Consider the following 9770-nt stretch of genomic DNA (forward strand, 5'->3'; position numbering starts at 1 on the left):
TTTCTCATTTTTCCTCATGATTCCAGGATCTATCCAAAGCTTAAAGTGGGGGGGAGAAGGGAGGGGAAAAAAGATTGAGGGAAACAAGTTAAATGAGCACTTTTTTTTAAATATGAAATATCAGTCATGTTGACACACATTTTATGGTAGCAGAGGACAAATTTTTCCTTGCTTTGAGCATGAAGCCCCAGGAGAAGTAAACACAAATTACACTCCCAGGTGCAGCACATTCCCCAAACCCTCTCATTCCAGGAGCCTTTGCAGCTGGCATAACTGATGGGTAGGTAGATAACCAAGCATAGGGCAGCACATGGGATTAGGATCTTGGGTTGGAGAGTGTGGAGACCTGTTTGGGAGACTTGAAGCATAGGGGAAGGGTCAGGACTAGGGTTAAGTTTGATTTGGAAAGGTATGGGCAGGAATCAGAGCCACAGGAGGGTCCTGGAGCTGAGCACAGGCTTATGAAGGATGGTAGCAAGCATTGGGCTGCATGCCTCATCTTGGAGAGGTTCAGCATGTACAGCTAGGGCAGCTGTGGCTCACAGCTGGCCACACAGGAGCGCCGACACATGGCCTCCATCCTACACACCCCCACATGCTGTGGCTCAAAAATTCCTGAGCAGCAAGAACATCCCTGCCACACAGATGACCAACACCGCAGAGCAGCCAACAGCTAGCAGCAAGGGATAGTCCCTTGCTTCCCTCCCATGCAGTGAAATTCTCACCTGCCACCCCAGCACAGATGAGCAAGTCTTTGAGGCCTGACTTGCATCAGGGAGGCTTACCACTGTTGAACATGAACCAGCAAATGCCACAGAACGGGAGAGTGCATGTTTAACACACTGCAGTTTCAGCCCATTTCTATTACACCCTGATTTGGAAAAAAAAAAAAGAACACCAGGGGGTTCATCACAGCTTTGGCCACCATTCCCTAGATCAGGGTCAACTCTGAAGCGCTGATGCTGTTTTGGAAGCAGTTCATCCAAGTCACCACCATTACTGTGTTTTAGGTCTATCATAGCTAATAAGAGAGTATCACAATACAGACACAGGCTCCATTTTTTCTCCTTATGTCAGTAGCTCTTTAGATTCACTTCTCTCCCCAGACTCCCATAAGATAGCAGAAGAGCCATACCTCGAGGAAAAGCTAACAAAACTGCATTCAGCAGCAGCACTCACACAAGAGTCCACTTGCTCAGCTCTGTTCCACCACAACCACACAACAAAAGCATGACTAAAACTGAAATTCCTTCCACCAAGCTTCTTGGTCTGTTATCAGATGAAAAACAAACCCAGTGCTAGTTTAAGCACTTCTACTTGAAATCAGTCCCATAATAGCCAAGATCCTCTTAGCTAAATTTGCCAGGCTCCTTACACCCTGGGGTACACCTGGAGGGGCCCCCAGGCCCACCACAGCAAACAAGCCAGCCTTCACCTCCACATGGTACAGGGGCTCCCTAGAGCATCTGTAGCAGAAGATGCTGCAGGTCTCAGTTGCCCAAAAAGCAGGAATTTAATGTAAAGTGACAGACTTCCAGCCCTTGAGATCTTCCACCACCAACCCTTCACTGCCCAGCTCACACACAGACATTGCAAAGCCTCACTCCCAGCACCAGCTGAACAACTTTTGGCTTCCTATCACAAAAATTGCTTGCCCTTTTTCTCTTGCAATTAAGCTGAAGAACCAAGAATAAATCTTAAACCCACACTCCAAGACTTAAACTGGAGCTTTCTCCATAGCAGGAGAAAGGTGTGTTTGCCATACCATAGAGCCATGGAGCTTTCTTGTCTGAAAATCATTCAAGGCTTAGCAGCTCAAGGCCTCAGCTGCTCTAAATTACAAAGAGCTCTGCCCCACCATCCTAAGAAATGCCTCTGTTTCTTCCATGAATTCCTGTGTCTAATAAGACACCATTGAGCATGGTCAAGCAACAAAACCAGGGCTCAGTTTCATTGATCCCAGCACAGCTAACAAATCCTTTGCTGTCCCAGAGGGTCTGTGGTATATTCACAACAAAAATTAAGTTTTTGTCCCAGAGGACACTGAGACGGTAAAGCATGAAGCTATCTTTAGCCTCAGCTCTCATGCAATGGACTATGATGAGGGATCTGCCTAGAATATAGACCCCAGTCTCTTTTGTGGAATATTCTGAACTAATCTTCCCAGGACTAACAAATGCCTCAGTGAGGCAGATAGGATGGGAGTCTGATCCCCAGAAACTCCCACAGGGCTCAGGCAAACACAATGATCAGTGTGCTACAAATACACTCAGTCAGTTAAAGCTGAGACAGAACAGTTTCTACAATGTTTCTACCAAGTCATGCACAGCCCAGTCAGAGACTTCTGTATCTCAGCAGGCAAAGTTCAAGACTGCCAGACATGAACAGAGCTCCCACCACTCCTTTACACCAGCATATCCCCAGATCAACATGAAGGTCCACCCACAAATCTAGCTGTCGCCCACCCGGGCTTGTTACATGTGTGTACACTGCAAAGATCCTCATTTCTGTGCAGCAGTAAGATGGGGCTCCCATGGAGGAAGAGCTCTCAGACTCATGTGGCAGATGCCAGTGTTCAACCAGCCTAGAACAGGAAAGCCTTCCTGGACCTCACACGATGGATACAGGACTTTCCTCACATAGCACAAGAGAGCCGGCTGTGGCAGGTATGAGGACAGAGTCACATATGGTCCCCTGGGACAGCGAGGGGAAAGTCTTGCTTAGATTGCTCTGCCAGCCTTCCAGATTGCTCCGGTTTACCCTCAATACCCCCACGTCCAGGGAGGGCCCCAAAAACAAGTACTCTGGCTAGATAGTGTGGAGCTATTTAAAAATAAGAACTGTTAAAAAAATATATAATGAAGCAATCCTTTGCAGACTAACACCCACAGGGTTAACTTCACACTGTTTGCTCTCTTCCCTCGCTGCTCAGCCTGGCCCCTCCTTCGAGGCAGGGACGCACTGTCGTTCCTCAGCACTGCCCTGACCCAGTGAGGAGGGACACAGTATTAGCAGGTACAGTCAAGCCCAGCTCCCCACTTGTCTCTCACACCTCTCTAGTGTAAACACATTAGGAGCTGGTCTTAAACTAGATCTGAACTCAAGCACACCGGTGTCTACAACAATCTCCCAACAGACTACCAAAAAAAGAAAAAAGAAAGATATAGAAGGTGCAGAAGGGACAAAAATCGTGAGAAAAGAAATCATGGAAAGCAAGTCAGAAATAAAGCTGCCTTTGATCTGCTCTTAACATATAAAGTGAGATGCAAGATGCTTGCATAGAAAGATCCTGCTCATGAGGCCTTAAAACTTTCTCCTCCCTTTGCCTCTCTCCATAGCACTACTGCCTTCCTCACCCATGTTACCTCCTCCCAGAAGCTCTTAGAGTATTTCCCCAGCCAGTGAGACTGGGCAAGAACACCACATTCACCAAGCGAGCCCCCCTGCCAAACACCAACCACAGAGCCTGAAACGATCAGAGAGGAGCAATTCATTTCAGCCAGGAGACTAATTGCCAAGAGGGATTCAAGCATCTCTAGCTGGGAGAGAAGAGGGGAACCCCGAACAAAGATCAGAGAAGAGGCTCCCGAAGGGCCCAGCCTGAGGCTCAAGGGGATTTCTGCCAGAGGGATGTTTTGTTGACAAGGGTTGCGGAGTTACTCAGTCTGCCAGGCATGAGCCTGCAAGAGGGTAAAGCATTCCCTGTTGGCCCTGTGATAATGCCTGTACTATCTAGTTATACAATAAGCCTTAGGTTGTTTCCCTAAACCAGGCAGCAGCTGGCAAAGCTAAAATAAGCTACTGTTGTCTCACACTGCAGTAAGGCAGCCTCACACATACTTTCCTTCTCCCTACTGATGCTTTCCTTCTTCCACTCAGCTGCACAGAGGGTACCGATGCCATCAATGCAAGAGCAGGGCACTCCCAGACCAAGTAGGGAACAACTTAAAAGAGGTTCAAACTCCAACCGCTTTGATCAGGAGAGTGGCTCCACCAGAGCCAAAATAAATGTTTGCAGATAGCCCCATGCCCTCTGTTTGCTTGTGTGGCTCCCATTTCATTAGCTTTCCTATGGTGAGTTTTACAGCTGGGTTTAGCAGAGTGATAAAATGCACAGCTTATTCTTCACTGTTGTTGATTCGCTTCTCCCCCATTTAATGCAGCTTTACCTTGAAAAACCAAATACTTTGATTCAGGATGCTCTCTTGCCCCTTGCAAAACTTCGTCTCCTTCTACCACCTGACAAACATCAGTTTGGAAAACAACAGGCTGCTCCAGGGCAGGAGAAGAGGGAGTCGCAATCAGGTTTCCCTACTGAATGCTTGAGATGCTCTTTACTAGAGCACCCAAATCAAAGATCTTCTTCAACCTTTGCACCACTCTACTGACCGTGATTTACCCCCTCCTGCCTGCCTCCCTCTGGCAGTGCTCTGCCTGAGCTCCCACAGGACCCTTTGGCTGCTGAAACAAGTAACTGCAGGATCAGGACCACATCAAATCGTAGGTGAAAATAATTTTCTCTTTCTCACCCCAGCATCACTGAAGCAGAAACTTCAGTGTCTGCACAATAGGTTTTGATTCAGCCCAAAATACAATGCTATAACTTTAATCTGTTCTTTTACTTGATTTATTCAAGTTATGCCCCAGCTATTTCCCATTCTGAAAGCCAAGAGAAGCCAACAGAAGGAAGAAGGGGGGTTGTTTTATTTTTTTTGGAGTTCAAAACTGCTTGGATTAGTGTAGTTCCTAGTCTGCATCACTTAGCTGGAGACACCTTTGTTGTATCTAGATAAAAATCAAAGCTGAACCAATTTATTTACTGTGGCACAGCAAAAGCTGAAGAAGCTGTCAGTAGCTTTCTAGTCCTAATGTGGAGTTCCTATTGCTTTGCAGCAGGCTGAGAAATTACTAATCAGTCTTTACTGTTGAATTTTATGAATGGAAGACTGTTTTCCCCCAGAGCTCATCTTTCTTATTCATAGCTTGGTTTGTTCCCTAAGACATAGGACAGTAGCATCAAATTCAAGGTCTCCTCCCTGGATGCTAGGGAACTGCAGATCCAGATCAGGAATACACAATGCTTTTCCATCCCTAATTCTTTCATCAACATCTCCAAGGGTAAACACACAAGAGACATGAGAGTTCAAAGATACATCAGTATCTTGGGGATGATGAGTACGAATAAACAAACAGGCCTAGAGCCACTACTACAATGAGCTTTGGTACTGCAATTGCAGAAGGTGGCAAGCAAACACTGCAGAATTTCTTCACCTCCAAGTCACTGCTGCTTGCTGACACAGATCTCATATAGTTGTGTCTACAATGGCAAACTGCTCTCACTCTGGCATTTACTGGCCAGCAAAAACAGCTACATGGACACAAATCTCAAGTACAGCTGAGGTAAGAAACTTAGTCTTAAGTAGACTCATGGGTACCTCAGGGTTTAATCACACCAGAGGCAAAAAGAAAGATTCCAGTCCTGTGACAGTTCAGGGAAAGTTTTCTACATTGGCTTGGAAATCACAGTCTCTGTGCAGACCTTCACACAACTGATATCACCATCAGGATTGAAAGGCATTTTCTTGGCAAGTTTCCTGTTTTTTTTACCTCCCACTTGGGATGAAACCCCAAACACAGGTGAGACAGAGCTAACAGACAAATATTAAGGTTTGAAGATCTTCTGCTCAATTTCAGGGCAAGCAGTCAGATCAAGCAAAGCAGTTTGTCTGGAAAGGGTGGTAGCTAAAGGATCGATTAAACAGACAACCTCCCAGACACAGATGGGGGTCACACAGCGGAAAGGGCTGGTAGGAAAAAGACTCACTCATGAGTGATTTGGAAGAAAGTCCAAATAGGAAACCATTAAATTGTACTTTGATAATATGGGAGCTTTATCAGCAAAACTGGCTGAAAGAATTCCCAGTTGTGTCACACTAGACTTACACTGTAGCTTTATTTACTTATTTTAGTCTCAGCCAGTTCTCTGGCCTGGCTCCTATCACAAATCCTTCAGTCCAGCTGAAGGGTCAGGGTCCCCCAGGATGCAGCATTCCTCATGTCAAGTGTTGCAGAGGTTTCTGCTTTGCCCCACTACAGGCTGAAGTGCTGCTCCAGAGGTGCTATCCCACTTCCAGGTTTTTCCATCACAGCCATTTCAAGACATTCCTGCCACTCCTGCTTCCTCAGTAGTAACTACACCCACAGGAAACACCATAGGGTGAGATGAAAGTGAGGAGGATGGGGAACACTGAAATACGGATATAAATCCAAAGAACTTGCCAAAGTGGTACAACAGAGGGAAGATTAGAGAGCTGGTCTGCTGCATTGTGTAAGTGAATGTATTTTTTTTGTACCATCTAGAGAAAAAAAAAAAGAGACAAGAAACCACCCCGTGCTGTTACTGGAACCTCTGCGAAGATAAATTGTTTCCTTAGAGAGTGAAAATACTGCCTATAAGGTCCTGAGCATCTCTAAGCACTCAACTGTACATTGAAGTAGCTGATGTGCCTCAGGAAGCACAGGCTGCTGCTGAAAGCCTGCCCCAGCTGTACTGGGGGCCACCACAAACACAGCATCCAGGGCACAGCAAAGCACCAAGGCCACTGGGGCTGTGCTCATGCCCTTGTCACCACAGCTATGTGCTCCTGTCCCCTCCCTCACACCCACGCTAGGTTCACCCTGCTCTACCGCACGTCTGTTCGTGAAACTGAGCCAGCAAAAGCTGCTCACCTCTGCCTTGTGCTTTCCAGTGGTTTAACTTCCTGAACTGGCTCTGCAGGGGTCATAGGAGTGCCGTAGCCAGGAGCAGGGAAATAAGATGGGAGGTTAAAAGCTGCCTAAACTGCTATGGGACTGCCACCCACATGCAAGGCAGTCCTGGATCCTGCTCCGCTTCATGGAAACTCAAGTGCAGCAGTAAAAGCAAGGCTGGAAACCCAACCCTTTAGGGAAACCAAGGTTTCCTGCAAAGCTGAGAACCTATTCTGCTGGCCTCCCTAGGGACAGCCTTTTCCACAGTATCCCAAGCTCCAGCTCCTCAGTCCCAGGCAAGTCCTTGCTCTCCAGCTGCCATCCCATCTCAAGGAGCTGCCCAGCCACGCTGCCCTCGCATCACCCTGGCTCAGGAGGCATTTCCAGCAGCACCCCGTGCAGCCCCAGCAGGGCTGCCTGGCTACATCCGTGCTGCCTTGTGCTAATTGGTGTTAATAGGGAGATCAGGGGCCTAGAGGATGGGGCAACGGATACCCCCTCACACCGGTAAATCCTGGCCTGTTCCTAAAGGGAAAGCTTTACACCAGTGCTATAGGAAGGGGCTTTTCACTTCAAAATACTTTTCTAACTGTTGCCTTTAGTTAACATTATGAAATTTAAATATAAGCATTTGGACAATTGATCTGACCTTACCAAAGAGGATCTGTCCTACCCCCCTATGAATCAAAACTTCTTATCTTCTGAGCCCCCCCACCTCTGGGAGAAGAGGCAAGATCAGGACTTCTTTTCATCCCATGCAGCTGAGAAATACTGAAGGCTTGTGGTTTTTGCGCAAAGCGGAAAAATCCTGCCTGGGCCAGCCTTTGCACACCAAAGGCCATTCCTGGCTGCTGCGCTGACTAGGTATAAGCTGCAGCTGATTTCCCCCTTTCCAGCCCCGCGCCGTCCAGCGCTTGGCAAGAAGTTCGTGCGTGGGACTGCCCGGCTGCTGCCGGTAACAGCAAGCGTGGGACACGTCAGTGCAAAGCTGGGACACCCCTGCCTCGCACGGCCGGCCAGCAGGTGGCACTCTTAACCTACTGAGCCTTGCCACCCGTCTATTCCCCCCACCCCACCCCCCCCCCGTTATCTTTTTTTCCTGCCTTGAGGATGGCGATACACCATTGCAAAAACTTGGCTGAAAACAATGAAAGCTCCTTAAACAGACGGTGGCTTCGTGATTGCACGAGCGTTCCTCTCGCATCAAGATTTTAAGGGGCTGACTAGCTAAGATGGAGATGTTTACTCAGTGTAAGGTGATGTTATACAACTTTCTCTCTCCAGCGACTGCCGGAACTGTTCCTTTTTAACCCTCCAACACCTAGACCCAGCCCATTCAAAGTTCCTTATTTTTTTTTTTTTTTAAACAGCCTACACCCTTAACGCACAGCAATGCAGAACACCTACCTAGCTCTGACCGAGCAGGCAAACAACAAAAGCGCTTTATCACAAGGGACACGTTATCACCCCGACTCCCGCTCCCTGAACAAACACCAGCAGTGGCCGGGGACAGCAGCACTCCTCTGCCCAGTGCCCAGGCTGCCAGACAGTGAAACAGCGCAGACCTATCCCCCTCAGCAGTTTGCACCGAGGTTTGCTGAGCTGAGGGGACATACTCTTTCCTGCTGGGACTCGACGGGTCCGTAATCCCCAGGGAGGAGGCAGCGATGCTGCGAGGTTTGCCAGAACTCATCTGCCGGCACTTTCATGTCCCAGCAACGCCCCACGGGAGCATGGCTTGTTCACTGAAGGAAGGTGACTGAACAAGCTGCTGCAGTTCACAGCAGTGCTTTGCCTCTTTGTGAATTTGGAATAAAGTTCAAAGTGAGAAAAACGCTCCCGAAACATCCTGAAGTTATCTCCACTCACACTTTGATAATGCAGACACCAGCTTTCCTCATAGACATCCCCCCCACCTCCCATTCACAACACTTATAGCCATGCAAAGCTCCATCCATCCAGGAATTACTGATATGCCTGCAACTATTTCATTGTTTGTTTGCAGGAGCAAGAGGATGAGAATATATTTGCTGGATTTTTACTTCTCAAACTTGTTTCCACTACTGCTAAACAACAGGTGGAAAGAAACTAGCCAGCCATGACCTGCTAGCTCTCCCTAAGCTGCATCTGGCGATGGTTAGAGGGAAATCAGTGGTCAGAGGCTCAGCATGGGAACTGCTCACCTACACCAATTCTGCTTTTCAAGGCTTCAGCAAGTTCACAAATGACTGCTGCTCCCTTGAGCAAGGAGGTCCCCAACTGCTCAGCCTGCCTTTTTCAAATAACAGCCTAGATGAGTCATAGCAAAGACTGTGGTGTCTGTATCTTTTTTTAGTGATTTAAAAGTTCTCATGGCCACTTTTTTCCTCCCTGAAACTTGTCCCTTCTCTACCACAATTGCAGAAACTACCAGCAAATGAGGCTTTGCAAGCTATGTGCTCTGGGACAGCAGTGCCCAAATTTCTAGCTCAAGACAGGCCACAAGTTCTTCTCACCACATGAGTACTACACACCTGATGATCCCTGAACATCACATATCACACACAGGGGAAGAGCCAACCTGCGCACATGCAGTCAGCTCAACGCCTCTCTGAAACACTGCCTTCGCTGCAGGCATTCACACAAGCCCGTACCCACCCTGCTTCTCACCAAGGCCATCAGGAGGATGGTCCTCGGCTGGTGGCACCAGAGCAAACTATTTTCCAAGAGCTCCTGGGATTCATTAGAGGAGCTACCCACAAGCACCAATTCTCTAGAAACCAACCCGATTACCAGCTTTCCTGAGAATGCGGCAGCCCCTCCTCTCCCATAGAGAGCTCACGCCTGGCCTCCTGGTACAGGAAAGGCATCATGAAACACAGCTGGGGCTGCAGTGCCTCAGCTGCTACCTCTGCCATCACCAGCAGGGTAACAGTAGCCTGCTGCCCACTTTGAAGGGCCCTCCAAAAAATGCAACAAGGATCAGGCCACAATCCTTATGAATTGTCCTGCTGGGCCCTTACTTGTTGGAGCACATCTAG

Source organism: Nipponia nippon, unplaced genomic scaffold (assembly GCF_047370975.1).
Source record: "Nipponia nippon isolate SJK-2023a ecotype South Korea unplaced genomic scaffold, ASM4737097v1 scaffold_1, whole genome shotgun sequence".
Taxonomy (NCBI): Eukaryota; Metazoa; Chordata; class Aves; order Pelecaniformes; family Threskiornithidae; genus Nipponia; species Nipponia nippon.